Source organism: Neophocaena asiaeorientalis, unplaced genomic scaffold, assembly GCF_003031525.2.
Source record: "Neophocaena asiaeorientalis asiaeorientalis breed wild unplaced genomic scaffold, Neophocaena_asiaeorientalis_V1.1 scaffold192, whole genome shotgun sequence".
Taxonomy (NCBI): domain Eukaryota; kingdom Metazoa; phylum Chordata; class Mammalia; order Artiodactyla; family Phocoenidae; genus Neophocaena; species Neophocaena asiaeorientalis.
The window spans coordinates 1,933,004-1,949,710 of record NW_020185326.1 but is presented as its reverse complement, the minus strand read 5'-3'; the positions used below and the strand labels follow the sequence as shown (position 1 = coordinate 1,949,710).

The window sequence follows — 16,707 nt, the reverse complement described above, 5'->3', positions numbered from 1 at the left end:
TCACCTGTGTTAGTAGAACATATGAATGAGGATGTGTAACATCTAAGTTGGTGGGTCTCAAACTTGAGCGTGTGCCAGAATCACCTACAGGACTTGTTAAGCACACGTCGCTGGGAACTCTTCCCCAGAGTTTCTGAATCAGAAGGTCTGGGGTTGGGCCCAAGAATATGCGTTCAGATGATCCTGGTGCTGCTGGTCTGGGAACCACATTTTGAGAACTACTGTTTCAAGTATGAGTGATGCCTATGTGTGGCATTTCAGTGAGCTGATAAACAGCTACATGGGCACGTGGCAGATCTAAGTGAACACATGTAGCATTTAAGGGACATATGTATCACCTGAGCAAGCACTGTGAAAGCTATACAAGCCCATGTAACATTGGAATGATGTGTGAGGAACATAAGTGAACCTCAGTATGTTTGCAAAAACATCTGAATAAGCATGTATAAATATGAGGACACATGGAATATCTGAAGGAGTTTGAGTACCATCTGAGTAGATATATCTAGACGGTGTGTATGTGTTTTACATCTGAAGGCACTCATTGTCTATATGACTAGACAGACATCTGTACAAATAATTACCATGCATCCTGGAAAATGCAGCAATGAGTGTCCAGGGAATAAAGATGCACAAGAAGCAATAGCTACACTAGGAGCAGAAGCTACTAGAGGAGAATGGAGGTGGAAGATGACCTGTGAGGTCTGTTTTAAACACTGATTAGGTCTATAGCTATACTACCCTGAATGTGCTGCTTCTCATCTGATCTTAGAAGCTAAGCAGGGTCGGGCTTGGCTAGTATTTGGATAGGAGACCAACTGGGAATACCCAGTGCTGTAAGCTTTTTTTTTTAAAGCTGATTAGGAATTCTCTAGAATGACAGGAGGAGGTAGGTGGGGAAAGTCTTTCTGTAAGAGAGCACAGCATAAGCAAAGGCATAACACAGAATAGCTTGGTGTGTTTAGGGAACTAAAAGTGGTTTGGGATTTTGAGAATAAAATATGATATGGGAGCAGGGGCTGAGGCTAGAGGGTTCCCAATGGATCAGATCATGGAGATCCTTATGAGCCATGATATAGAATATGGTGTTTTTTTCCTCACGGCAAATGATACAAAATCAATGAATTGGTTTTAGGCAGGGGATTAATGTGATGGGTTTATGTTCAGAAATATCACTCTGGAGTGTGAATGGAAGATAGATTGGGAATGGAGCAGGAAGTCTACTGTAACATCTGTTATATTTATGACAGATGATGAGGTCTTAAGCTATAAAAAATGCAGTGGAAAATAAGGGACAAAATTAGGATTTATTTTAGGAGATAAGAGTCCACAGGACTTGTGGACCTGGTGGGTCACAAAATTAGGATCTATTTTAGGAGATAAAAGTCCACAGGACTTGTGGACCTGGTGGGTCATGAGTCTCAGGTGGAAAGAATGGGAGAGACAGGGAATATGGGAGAATGGATTGGAAAGAATCATATATTTAGTATTAGATACCGTCAATTTAGGTGCTTCTTCGACATTCAGAAAGGGATGTTATACACTTGGGTCTGGAGCTCAGGGGACAGTCCAGGCCAAAGACAGAAACTTGGAAATGATTAGTTAGTGATAACTACACTCATGGGAATGGCCAGACGTTGGTGAGAAGAGTAAAGAGTAAAGAGGCCAAAGATGGGGAAACCTAGGATCATCAACATTTGAGGGGTAGGCAAATGAAGACTCAAGTAAAAGGAAATTAGGTGGAATGTTAGAAAGGTAGAGGCATGCAGAATCATGTGACCTCGTGAAACATTGAGTTCCTTTAAAAGTTGGGGGAAATCCATTTCATTTAAATGATTTGCAGATGATTCTGGATTGAGAGTTGGCGGTTCAAGAGGGAGTCCTGCGTTCCATCCTGGCTGTGCTACTAGGTACTTTTGTGGCCTTGGTTCATTAATTTGAGTCCCTGGGCCTCAGTTTTAAAATATGAAAAATGATAAGGCAATCTTGACTGTGAGAGAACAAGAGCTTGGTAGTTTCTGTTTTGCCTGTGAACAAGAGTTTAAAGACTGTCCTTGGAACTCTTGTTAACAAGGGCAAGTTCTGGAGTTGCTCAGTCCTGGATTAAAATCCTGAAGGCATTCATTTCCCAGTTCTTTGACCCTGGGTAAATTACTTAATCCCTCTAAGCCTCAATTTCCTATAAAATAAGTCAAACAGTAGTGGGTTGTTTTTGTGTGAGTATTTAAAGAGACAAGCCACATAAACTGCTTAGCACAATGCCTGGTACAGAGTAAGTGTTCAAACAAACAAACCCATCAACAGCAGCAACAAAAGCCACGAATTCATGATGATGGAGGAAGTTAAATTAGATCATCCCTGAAGTCTTTTCCAGCCCAACACTCTTTGTGCTTGTTTCTCTTTTTGTCTGTGATCCTGGGGTGAGACACTCAGTAGACATTTATGACCTAAATATTGACTAGGAAGAAGGATTTGGTTTCTGATTTCTGACATATATTACACAGTCAAGAAAAAATAATTCCGATGGAAAAAAAACTAACATAAAATGCAAATACACTAAAAAAAAAAAAATATGGCTCGCCAGACAGTGCCCCTCCTCCTCTCCCCATCAGGGATCTGAGGATCCTGTGCTACACTGAATCCAAAGAGCATCTTCCACTAATGACCCGTAATAAATTGTTTCCTTGATGTGTTCACTGGGACGGGTGATTATTTGTTTCTCAAAATATAGCAGTAAAATAAGAAGGAGTCATGGGCTTGGGGAAAATGTGGTGGCTGATTATTCCTCTTCCTTTTTTTTTTTTTACATCTTTATTGGAGTATAATTGCTTTACATTGTTGTGTTAGTTTCTGCTGTATAACAAAGTGAATCAGCGGTATGTATACATATATCCCCATATCCCCACCCTCTTGTGTCTCCCTCCCACTCTCCCTATCCCACCCCTCTAGGTGGTCACAAAGCACCGAGCTGATCTCCCTGTACTATGCAGCTGCTTCCCACTAGCTATCTATTTTACATTTGGTAGTGTATATAAGTCCATGCCACTCTCTCACTTCGTCCCAGTTAACCCTTCCCCCTCGCCGTGTCCTCAAGTCCATTCTCTACATCTGCATCTTTATTCCTGTCCTGCCCCTAGGTTCATCAGAACCATTTTTTAAAATTAGATTCCATATATGTGTGTTTTTATTTTTCTCTTTCTGACTTACTTCACTCTGTATGACAGACTCTAGGTCCATCCACCTCACTACAAATAACTCAATTTCGTTTCTTTTTATGGCTGAGTAATATTCCATTGTGTATATGTGCCACATTTTCTTTATCCATTCATCTGTGGATGGACATCTAGGTTGCTTCCATGTCCTGGCTATTGTAAATAGTGCTGCAGTGAACATTGTGGTACATGACTCTTTGAATTATGGTTTTCTCAGGGTGTATGCCCAGTAGTGGGATTGCTGGGTCATATGGTAGTTCTAGTTTTAGTTTTTTAAGGAACCTCCATACTGTTCTCCATAGTGGCTGTATCAATTTACATTCCCACCAACAGTGCAAGGGTTCCCTTTTCTCCACACCCTCTCCAGCATTTATTGTTTCTAGATTTTTTGATGATGGCCATTCTGACCGGTGTGAGGTGGTACCTCATTGTAGTTTTGACTTGCATTTCTCTAATAATTAGTGATGTTGAGCATCCTTTCCTGTGTTTGTTGGCAATCTGTATATCTTCTTTGGAGAAATGTCTATTTAGGTCTTCTGCCCATTTTTGGATTGGGTTGTTTGTTTTCTTGATATTAAGCTGCACGAGCTGCTTGTAAATTTTGAAGATTAATCCTCTGTCAGTTGCTTCATTTGCAAATGTTTTCTCCCATTCTGAGGGTTGTCTTTTCATCTTGTGTATGGTTTCTTTTGCTGTGCAAAAGCTTCTAAGTTTCATTAGGTCCCATTTATTTGTTTTTATTTCCATTTCTCTAGGATGTGGGTCAAAAAGGATCTTGCTGTGATTTATGTCAAAGAGTGTTCTATGTTTTCCTCTAAGAGTTTTATAGTGTCCAGTCTTACATTTAGGTCTTTAATCCATTTTGAATTATTTTAGTGTATGGTGTTAGGAAGTGTTCTAATTTCATTCTTTTCCATGTAGCTGTCCAGTTTTCCCAGCACCACTTATTGAACAGGCTGTCTTTTCTCCATTGTATATTCTTGCCTCCTTTATCAATGATAAGGTAACCATATGTGCATGGGTTTATCTCTGGGCTTTCTATCCTGTTCCATTGATCTATATTTCTGTTTTTGTGCCAGTACCATACAGTCTTGATTACTGTAGCTTTGCAGTACATTCTAAAGTCCAGGAGCTTTATTCCTCCAGCTCTGTTTTTCTTTCTCAAGGTTGCTTTGGCTATTTGGAGTTTTTAGTGTTTCCATACAAATTGTGAAATTTTTTGTTCTACTTCTGTGAAAAATGCCATTGGTATTTTGATAGGGATTGCATTGAATCTGTAGATTGCTTTGGGTAGTAGAGTCATTTTCACAATGTTGATTCTTGCAATCCAAGAACATGGTATATCTCTCCATCTGTTTGTATCATCTTTAATTTCTTTCATCAGTATCTTATAGTTTTTTGAGTACAGGTCTTTTGTCTCCTTAGGTAGGTTTATTCCTAGGTGTTTTATTCTTTTTGTTGCAGTGGTAAATGGGAGTGTTTCCTCAATTTCTCTTTCAGGATTTTCATCATTAGTGTATAGGAATGCAAGAGATGTCTGTGCATTAATTTTGTATCCTGCTATTTTACCAAATTCATTGATTAGCTCTAGTAGTTTTCTGGTAGCATCTTTAGGATTCTCTGTGTATAGTATCATGTCATCTGCAAACAGTGACAACTTTACTTCTTCTTTTCCGATTTGGATTCCTTTTATTACTTTTTCTTCTCTGATTTCTGTGGCTAAAAATTCCAAAACTATGTTGAATAATAGTGGTGAGAATAGTCATCCTTGTCTTGTTCCTGATTTTAGAGGAAATGGTTTCAGTTTTTCACCATTAAGAATGATGTTGGCTGTGGCTTTGTCATATATGGTCTTTATTATGTTGAGGTAGGTCCCCTCTATGCCTACTTTCTGGAGGTTTTTTATCATAAATCGGTGTTGAATTTTGTTGAAAGCTTTTTCTGCATCTATTGAGATGATCATATGGTTTTTATTCTTCAGTTTGTTAATATTGTGTATCACATTGATTGATTTGCGTATATTGAAGAACCCTTGCATTCCTGGGATAAGTCCCACTTGATCATGTATGATCCTTTTAATGTGCTGTTGGATTCTGTTTGCTAGTATTGTGTTGTATTCCTCTTCCTTTTATCGCACCTGGTCAGAGTGTCTCATTACTTCCTTTATGAGAGTCACATGGTTGGCATTTTTTCGTATGTACATTATCTAGAAAAATGTGAGATGGACAAAAGTGGGTTATTAACATGGATCCCCGACTAAATTTAGGACCCAGCAAGGTGGAAAGATAAAGAAGTCTGACTCAAAGTCTGTGACGCAGGGAAATTGAGAAGATGAGATCTCACCTTTGTGGTGACAGTGTCTATTTTGCAATGCAAAACCATCCTCACCTCCATGAAAAGGGAGGCTAAAGTGACCAAGTAGATTAAAGGCTGCACCCAGGAAAGAAGTAAGAGTTGGGTTTTGCCTTCTGCTCATTTTATTTTTATTTGTAAAAAAACCTAGAATTTCATTTCAAGGTATTATTTGAGTTGCTTGCCTCTGTATATGTCCTCCACCCTAATTCCTCACACTTTGCCCTGTTTACCTGCTTGAAATACAACCTCATTGCTCTCAAACCCTGAAAACACTATAATTATTATGTAAATGTATTTTAGAACACACTTTTTTATATGCTAGCATTTAGGAAATTTTAAGGAACTATAGTCTGATAATATATGGGATAGACTTAAAGACAGTTTGTCAGAGATAATTTACTCTTTGTTCTGTGTGTGTGTGTGTGTGTGTGTGTGTGTGTCTGTGTGTCTGTGTTTAGTTTTGATCACAGTTCACATTTATTGAGCATTTTGAATCCCGGTGCTTTTCCAAGTTCTTTATCATTTAATCCTCACAGTTAGGACCCCATTCTTTTTTTTTACATCTTTATTGGAGTATAATTGCTTTACAATGTTCCGTTAGTTTCTGCTGTATAACAAAGTGAATCAGCTATATGTATACATATATCCCCATATCCCCTCCCTCTTGCCCCTCCCTCCCACCCTTCCTATCCCACCCTAGTTCTTAGGTGGTCACAGAGGTGGTCACAAAGCACCGAGCTGATCGCCCTGTGCCATGCGGCTGCTTCCCACTCTCTATCTATTTTACATTTGGTAGTGTATATGTGTCCATGCCACTCTCTCACTTTGTCCCAGCTTACCCTTCCCCTGCCCCCGTGTCCTCAAGTCCATTCTCTACGTAAGACCCCATTCTTAAGACTCCTTGGATACTGTTAGAGCCCACAATTAGGACAATTATTTCCCCCATTCTGTAGTTGAGAGAACTGAGGTTAGTGATGCAAAGTTATTCACCCAGTCACAGAGCTAGATAGTGGTGGAGTAGGATTTGAACACAGGTCTGCCTGATTCCCAGACCCACTCTTTGAGCCACTGCACAGTACTTGTGTTTACACAAAAGCATATGCAAGTAAATTAAACCTTAAGAAATGTACATTCTTTTACCCATTGCTGCTTGTGTTTTGCTTAGCTTGCTGCAGCCATTTCGTGCATTCCTTTATTATAATACTTATTGCTTTGTATTATAATTAGTTTATGTTTCTTTCATTCTTTACTGGTGGTTCTTGACTTTTCTTGTGTGGTAAGAGATGGTAGTGGCAGTCATGAACCCCTTTGAGGACTTATCAATGTTAGGAACTCTCTCAAGCAAAATGTGTGTGCATTTAGACTGGGTTAATGCTCTAGTGATTACTTATGTAACATTATATATTTCCCCCATCAAAATATAATTTGAATGTTCTTAGCTTTTCCAGACCTATGAGATCACTCTTTTATTTAGTATCTCAATACTAAATACTTCATAAAGGAAATCTAGTCCCCTTCTGAAAACATCTGAGTGTTTGCTATAAATGCTTCTGAGTTTTTGTTGTCATATGTCACCTCTGGGTCCAGCTGCATGAAGCTCCAGAACCAGCTTTGGAGAATGGTTGACATGCTTAGTAAGGACCTGAGGATAGCTTGAGGTAATTTAAGAAGGGACAAAAAGGAAAAACTAATAGTTGGGCATCAGACACAACTCTTCCTCAAATTTCTTATTGGATACTTTACCTGATATATGGCCACCTTGTTGAGTAAACAGAATAAGTGGATGAATGAAAGAATAAATCTATAGACCCTTTAGATATTAATGAACTGGGTAGTTCCAACAAACCCTTACACAAGACTGTAAGGTCCTTAAGGGCAAAGATTTTTTCTGCATTCTTCACCACTTTATACCCATAAACTGATGCTCAAAAACTATTTGTTAAATATATTAATAGAATAAATTCACAAACCCACATACACTGGTACACTAAAGAGAAGATTAGCTCCTCTTTTTTAAACTTCTTCCTTTAAAACCAGGCTAGAAGCCCTTAAAAGAATATTTCCAAATACAAGAGCATTATTCCTCCCAAAGAGAATTCTGCCATCACCTCTTTAATGCTGTTTATAGAATACCACTCTTTCCCACTTATCACATTTCTAGTTATCCTATCTTTTCCATAGACTATAAGCTTATAAACTTGATGAGGGTAGGAACCACTTTTATCTGTATACCATTGTATTTCCAGGTTTTAGATGGAGATAATAAATATTTGTTGAGGGAGACTTATTGCATCAATGAATGGATGATTAAATCAACCAGTTGATCCATCCACGAACCATGGGTTGGCTTAGATTGTAAACATCTTGCAAAGGCTTATTCCGTTTTGTATTCCTGACCTATACCATAGAATCTGGCACAGAGGAAGTGCTTGATAGATGCTTGTTGAATGAAATAAACACATGCATAAATGACAGTCTTGGATAAGTAGTGCGATTTGATAATTTATTGTCCAACTTGGGACTCTTTGTTCCTGAAGGCGGGCACCATTTGTAGTTATGCCAGGATATCAGGCATAGACCAGAACTTCCCAGACACACTGGGAAATTTGGTCACCCTATGGATCAAGATGATACAAACAAAGTAGATTTTTGTTTACGGAAAATAAAAGCCAATTCATTGCAATGCAGTTCCCCTGAACATTTTTTATATACCATCCCATGCCATAAATTAACTCTAAATAATTAAGCTACACATATTTACTTTGGAAGTCCCAAGATCCTTCCTAACTCCAAGAGGTCCTAAAAACTGGAGGGCAGGCTCAAAACATCCCAGAGAGCAATTGGGCATTTGCCTGCCGGCTGGAGGGGTAAATTGTTGTAACGATTTGCATTTTTGCTTTTTTAACCTATGGAAAGAGAATAAACATTTCCCTGGGAATACTGCTCTCCTAACCCTCTTGCTTACCTCAAATGTTCCCAGCCTGCTTTGGTCTGAAGTTTCTTCCTAAGGCATCTCTGGATTGTAGTGCAGCCTTCACTTCTATCCACTTTAGATTAGATCCATTTATGTAGCTCAGACTAGAACTAGCTAGTCTCCAGAGCCCGTGGTGTTGGGAATGAACTGGGGCTACAATTGCATTTATGGGCTTCATCTCCTGTTTGTGGATTGCAGAATCCTCTGGTCAAACTAACTTTCAGGCAGCGTGGAAGAGTGACTTTAGAGTCAGAAGAAAAGGCTGTGGGCTAAAGTCATACTCTGCTCTTCAGATGTCTGTGTGAACCTGAGGAATTCATGTAGCCTTTCTGAGCCCCTTTTTACTCTTATGAAAAGAGGTTATGTTGCAAAGGTTACAATATTAAGGGAAACTTAATGTGAAGGTGCTTTATAAACTGTAAGGGACAGTACAGAAACTGTGAAGGCCTAAACAGATAAACATCTTGTAGCTGCTCTGGACATCATCAGTGATAACATTAGAATGCTGCCAGGTTCTACACTACTGTTTGTCCTTCTCTTTAGAAAACAGTTAATAATGTCAGTGAAGTCCAATAAGTTAATTTTGCCTATTTTTTAACTTGACATTAATGAAATTATATTGTACATATTCTTGGATTTTATTTCTTCTTACTGTAATATTCCTGTAATTTAATTATATTTCATATTGCTCTGTATGGCCAAAATTCACCCATCTTCATACTATTAAGTATTTCATGGCTTTGTTTTCTTTTTTGTTATTGTTATTACACACAGTAGTCCTATGAACATTCTTTTACTTGTGTCCTTGTGTGAAAGTGCAAGAATTTAAGGGAAAATTTTGAGTTATAAATAATTCACATCTTTAGTTTTACTAGGTTATGTCTAATTATTTTCTTCAATGGGTAAAATAAACTGAAATACCACTAGGAGCATGTGAATTTTCTAATTCCTACATATCCTAGCCAACAATTGATATTGTTCAGCTTTTAAATATTTGCTAATCTGGTGGTTATGAATGGTACTGTATTATGGTTTCAATTTATATTTTCCTGATTACAAAGAGTGTAATTATTATTTAATACATTTATCCACTATTTGGATTCCCTACTCTGAAGTACCTAGTCACATCTTCTGCCTATTTTTCTACTTGATTGTCTTTTTCTTATTGATTTGTTGGTATTCTTTATATATTGGGGGCACTAATGACTTGTTAGTTATGTGTGTGGCAAATATCTTCTCTCAACTTGTGGTTTGAGTTTCAGTGCATTTAAAAAAAATTTTTATGTTGGAAGAAGTTTTTTTTTCCCCTCCGTGTGATCCAAGTTAACTATTTCTTTTAATTGTCAACCCATTTGTGTCATATTTAAGAAAACATATACTGCCTTGGCTCATAAAATATTCTCCTGTATTGTCCTCTAAAAGCTGTAGAATTTTGCCTTTTGCATTTAAGTCTTAAATCTACTTGGAATTAATTATGGTGTATGATATGAGATGGGACAAATTTAATTTAATTTTTCCTATGGATAACTAGTCCAAATGCCTGTTTTATGGAAAGGCCATTCTTTTGTATAGCTTTTCAGTGCAGGCTCAGATTTCCATGTATCTGTGGGTCTGTATTTCCAAGTAGCATTTTAAAAAGAGAAACAGAATCATCCTCATTGAAGCTCTCATTTACTGAGAGCTTAGTTTGGGCTAGGAACTCTGCTAAAAGCTGTTTATATGCATTGTTTTCTTTGCCCTTCAAATAATCCTGTTGCAATTGGTGGGCACTATTCGTTTTATCCCCGTTTTACTGATGAGTAAACTGAACATCATACATGAATTATATAAATTCAGTAATCAGCTTTTCCTGCTAAGGAGTAGAGACTAGCAATGAACCTATATTAAAGACTTGTTTATTTTGCAAGGCACCATTTTGGTTTGAGAAACCAGAATGTATCCTTAAAACCCTGAGTTTTCATTTGTTATCTATTGAGAACCTACTGTATAGTGCAGGCAACTCGACTCAGTGCTCTGTGGTGACCTAAATGAGAAGGAAATCCAAAAAAGAGCGGATATATGTATACGTATAGATGATTCACTTTGCTGTACAGTTATAAACTAACACAATATTAGTTTGTACACTATTATATTGTAAAGCAACTATACTCCAAAAAGAAAAACAAAAACCCTGAGTTTTTAAAATGCCTTTTTGAAGCTTTAAATTTTATTTCAAATACAATTGGGAAAATGATGATAAGCACACTTCCAGCTCACCTCTGCTCCTGCCATGCCATCTCAAAAAGCTTTTTATGGAGTATTTTGCCAGAACCTACTCCTTTTATAAGGGTTAATGCATTCATTCAACTGTGCAAACAGACCATTCTCTGATGTAAATTCATGTAAGGAATGAAGAAAAATGATTTATTATTAATCACCTTTACATTAAATGAATGTGCTTCTTAATGCCTGCAATCGGGTGATCCAGTCAGCTTTATAGGGCTTTACTATTATTTTTAACATAGGTGATGATTAAAAATGTATTTAATGTATTCATTTCAACCTAAGGCTGGTATATTCAGTGTAACATATGTCTAAAAACCCCACTGGACACCAGAATTCCTTTATTATAGAAATTCCCCCTGTAGAGGAAATGCCTGATCACTAGGATTGTTTTCTGTTTAGAGAGATCTCATCTGTTTATGAAATGACTGAAGTGTGCCCTATAAGTAAAATCTGAATGTTCGTATACTTTTGTGTACACACACACACATACACACACACACACACACACACACAGAGAATTCCTGCCTCTGGTTAAGTTATTATGGCTAAGTAACATTTTTTGTACCTTTTATACACCTTACCCCACCCACAAAAACATATAGAATAAAATAAAATCTTAATTGGCTGTTAAATTGGAGATTTGTAATATATGTATAACCTTCCTTTTCAGGAAGGTCAGTTGAATTTTGGGAGAGAGCAAATTCCAGAAGACAAAAGCTTAGAGAAAAATTTCCTGTTTTTCGTATGTTTTTCCTGTTAGATCTTAGTTTGCTGCAGTTTTTTTCTATATTTTCCATTCTGGCATTTTTTAAATGGGGAGAATCATACAGTCATAACATGTCAGAACTGAATGAGACCTTAGAAATCTTCTCATTCAGAGATCCTCAAAGTATAATTCGTGGATCCACAAGACCTTTGCAAGGGGTCCACAAGGTAAAAATTATTTTCATAATAATACCAAGATGCTACCTGCATCTTCACTCTCACTAGTGTAAAGTGAGTTTCCCAGAGGCTACGTAGTATGTGTTATCACAACAGATGGAACGTAGACATAGACAAGAGAACCTAGCTGTCTCCCACTTACTAAACATAAAGAAGATTTGCAGCATTGTAGGAGAGCTGCTCTTATAGTTGTTTTCTGTTTTGGAAAATCTAGTTATTTTTCAATAATATGTTTTTATGTTAACCTGCATTGGGTTTATTAATGTTACCCTTGAATTAATAAATAGTTTAAATTTTTCTCAGTTTTAATTACCAACATAGTAAAATTGATTGAAATAACCCACAAAACAAAAGCTCTTTTGGGTCCTTAATAATTTTTAAGAATGTAATGGGATCCTGAGACAAAAAAAAAAGGAAGAAACTTTCATCTACTTTAGCTTAATGCCATCATTTTGCAGTAAAGAAATGGAGACCTACACTTCTTCAAGGGTGTAGTTGTTGCATTTAAATCAGCATTTTTTCTCATCTCTCTTTTGACATTGCTAATCATTTCTCTTGCAGATATGTATCTATGGCGCTGCCATATGTACTTCTGGTCTGGAGCACAATTATAGCTTCACAGAAAGTATTCAGATATACTCATTGAATCAATGGTTATTATGAACTTTTAGAAATCCTTCTAGTATGTTCTACGAGGGGTATAGGTAGGAGGTTCCTACCCAGAGCACTTGGTGTTGATGTTTTAGCATTTCCACAGAAAGATTAAGTTAGTAATCTGCAATCCTACTACCCAGGCATAATCACTGTGAACATTTTTGAGTAATTCTTTTTTTTTTAGGTGTGGTTTTGAGAATTTGACCACTACCCTATATTTTAATGAGTTTTAATCATAATTAACTAGCCATATATAATATATATGGTGGTTTATTCGTGACAGCACTTTCAAAGTTACTTTGAAATCTTGGCACACGCGAAAGGCCATTATGTGGAGCTGAGTGACTCTGCTTTGGGGTGGGAAAAGTGGGAAGACTTTGTGTTAAATGATTCTCCCAGCAAAGTATCCCAAACGTGTAAACAGTTTGGCCATTGTTAACAGTGCCAAGACACAATAGTTTCTGTTATTGTTTTAAGTTATCATATATAAAAGCAGGAGAACATGAATGTGAAGTGAAGGATATAAATCACAATACAGTTTTTTAGCTAGTGAATTAGTTAGTTGAAGAACGGCAGGGGCAAGATTTTCCCCAGCCTTCAGAATCCATATGATGATTCACTTGGAACTTAGAATTTGAGGTCCAGATTGAATAAGTGATTGATCTCACTCATAATTAAAGAAATACAAATGAAAATACAACATAAATAATGCAGGGTCTTAGCTTTCAGGGTAGCAAGGATTAAAAGATTGCATAATAGTGTTGCTAAGAAATGTAAATAAAAATAACCATTTAGAAAAGGCAATATGATGATGTCTAGAAAAATCAAAAGACATATATCCATTTACTTAACAAATTCCCTCTATATCGAAACATCTATGTAAGTTTGCAAAATACACGTACAAGGATGGTATATCATCGTTTGTGATAGCAAAAATTAAATAATGGAAATATGCATCAATGGGGACCATTTTTTTAGTAAGTTCTGATATATTCAGGCAACCAAATCTAATGAAATCATTAAAAGGACTGAGGTAGAGATATAGGCACTGATCTCCAAGATATCTTGCTAAGATATAGCATGCTTCCATTTGTGTAATATGTATAAATTGCATATATCTCTGTGTATGAATATAAAATTTCTGGGAGAATAAATAAGAAATTGTTTGCAGTAGTTACATCTGAAGGGTGGACTGTAGGTTGGGGTCAGGGAAGAAGGTAAAAGAGACTTTTGCTTTTTGATGGATTATGTTCAAGGGTTACTTCTATAATTAAAAACATTTTAATAAAAAGCCTTAAAATTCTTATCTTTTTTGATCCAGCAATTCAAATCTAAGGAATTAATCTTATAGAAATAATTATGTATGTATGCAGAGCCCAGGTCCTAAGATGGTCTTTTGGCATTGTTAATAAGTAAAGGATTCGAAGCAATATGTGACCAGTCACAGAAAATGGGTTACATGAATTATAGTGTGTTACTAAAAATGATATTGTGAGAGAATATTTATACTATATTGTTAGATGGGGCCCCTTAAAGTATGTGCAGCATAACTCAGATATCTGGGATGAGATGTATCAAAACATGACTAGTGGTGGAATAATGATTGATTTTTCTTTTCTTTTTTTAAAAAAAAAATCTGTATTTTCTAAGTGCTTAAAAAAAAACACAACCCAGGTCATTTTAAGAAAATAAAAATAAAGGCTAAGACATTTAGATATTCCTGCTAAGAGTAAATTAATCTCCTCTTAGCATTGTTAGAACATGTGATTCCATATTTTCATAACCCAACTATTTTCTTAGTTTAGTAATGCTACTTACTGCTTGGCTTACATGCAGTGGAATTCCCATATAACTGATGCATTTATAAGACCTATCTATTCAGCAGTCAGTTCCTTTCATAAAAGTATGATGGAGCTTGTGTAGTGAAATATTTGAGGGACAGTATTTTCCTGTTGTACCTGTATTTGTGTACCTAAGCTATATTAAATGAGCAATGAGATTCGATATGGTTTGTCAATATTCTGTTGATGATACTCTGGCATTTTATAAATAGATTTTATTATTTTTTTTGGTTAGATAGAAAAACTATGAAGCACTGTCATTTACTTTGTGAAAATTCAGATACTAGGTGGTAAAACCTTAATCGCACAGTTAAAAAACTGTACCTTATGACTTTCTGAGTCTCCCTGACCACAGAGTATTGCCAATGCATGAGCTGCTCTCTGCTTGGCTGAACTGAACTGTATCATTTTAAGGCATCTGCCAACCCAACCCACCACTGATAAAGATACATTTAGAAGTGCACCTAAATATTAGAAAGTCTTTGTAGTAGAAGAAATGAATAGAATTTATTCTCTCAAATAAATGAGCTGCTCTCTGCTTGGCTGAACTGAACTGTATCATTCTAAGGCATCTGCCAACCCAACCCACCACTGACTGATAAAGATACATTTAAAGTGCACCTAAATATTAGAAAGTCTTTGTAGTAGAAGAAATGAATAGAATTTATTCTCTCAAGTAATCTTTTAAAATACATACAGCTTTGCTTCAACCTTAGCTCCTCCCTCCCAACTTCATAAGGTGCTTTATTTTTTTATTATTATTATTTTGCGGTACGCGGGCCTCTCACTGTTGTGGCCTCTCCCGTTGCGGAGCACAGGCTCCGGACGTGCAGGCTCAGCGGCCATGGCTCACGGGCCCAGCCGCTCCGCGGCATGTGGGATCTTCCCGGACCGGGGCACGAACCCGTGTCCACTGCATCGGCAGGCGGACTCTCAACCACTGCGCCACCAGGGAAGCCCTTAGCATAGTTTTGATTTGAGTAAATCAGAACCAATACTGAGGGTTCTGAGGGGGGTGGGCAGCGGGGGAGGGAGTAAGATGACAGACAATAGGGGCAGTTTGGGTGGCACCACAGGAGATCAAGTAAGGTGTCATGGACGTGTCCTGAAAAGTGGACAGGAGCCTGAAATCAGTACTGTTGACAAAATCAGCAAAGCAAACAGCAGCATCAAGAGCAAGGGTTGAGCGTCTAGCAATGGCTTCCCATTGCCCATGGGAAAAAAAATCCAGTCTTTACCAGGCCTGAAAAGTCCTACGAAATCCGGCTCTCACTTTCCCGTCAAGCCCCATCTTTCTCTCCACTCCCCTGTTGCTGGCTGTGCTCCAGCAACTTCACCTGCCTGTGGTTCTTCCAACATTTCAAGCTTTTTCCCTACTCAGGGCCTCTCCACATGCTCTTTCCCCTGCCTGGAATCCTGTTTGCCCCCATACTTCCCATCCACTGTCCTCAACTTGGCTGACTCCTATTTCTTCAAGTTTCTGCTTCAGTGTAACCTCCTTCAGAGAGGTCTTTCCTGACTTTCTAATTTATAGGACCCTTGCCAGTTACACCATGTCTGGAGCCCTCTACCTGTCACCTGTGTGACCGAGGTCCTACCATCGTCCCCAACATAAATGGCTACCTGAGGCCCAGAGAGGTCGAGTAAGTTGCCCAAACTATCAACACATACTAGCAAAGGGTATATCAGCCAGGATCCCAGCAAGGGAGAGACAGTACACTTGGATTTGCCTGATTTAAGGAGCCCTTAAACTTAAAGATCCAGGCAATAGATAGGGCTGTGTGGAAGGGATCATCTGCAAAAGACTGAGACATAGGTGAGGAATGTAGCAGAGAGGGAGGCAGGAGGGGAGGAAACCATACCACACTCTCCTTTCTCCCTTATCTCCTGCTATAGTGCTCCCTGCTGGGAAGCAGGAAGGCAAGGGAGCCAGTGATGTGATCCGCATAGATCAGCCCTTAGGGACACAGAACAGGATAAGAAAGGTCCATGTGGAGGCAAGCAGCCATGGAACAGGGATTTGAACTTAATCTGGTTCTGTAACAGATGCTCTTAACAATGACACATGTTTCTGTCTCTGGTACATAGTGCTTAATCAGGGCTGGTCCTGATGTAATGCAGACCTGAAGGACCAGCGAGAGGTTGCTGTTTTTCCTGCACTCACTGAAAAGCAGAGTAGGTAGATGTTGCTGAACATCCTTCTCTATAGGGGAGAGCTAAGGACCATTTATTAATTAACCTAGTGCCTTTCAGAGGTGGAGGAGAGGTCTCCTTTTTATTTTGCTACCTCTTGTAGTTAATTATGTTTCTTAGAATAGTCTGAGCCTTGCAGCTGCTGGAGATGACTCTCCAGGTAATTTCAGCATCACACTGGGGCCAGCCTGTGTCTGATTCTGCTGCCTCATCACGTTCTGTCCAAGCCCCGCAGAACAGGAAGGACATTCATTTAGGAGACCTCATTCCA

The 16,707-nt window shown here is 38.0% G+C and overlaps 1 protein-coding gene and 1 pseudogene across 3 annotated transcripts in view; both read left to right on the top strand.

The window, feature by feature from the left end:
• The window catches only part of PLPPR1 (phospholipid phosphatase related 1), a 350,894-nt gene that overhangs the window by 151,771 nt on the left and 182,416 nt on the right, over positions 1 to 16,707 (top strand). The gene's annotated exons all lie outside the window — the stretch shown is intronic.
• On the top strand, positions 725 to 843 carry LOC112392679 (uncharacterized; annotated as a pseudogene).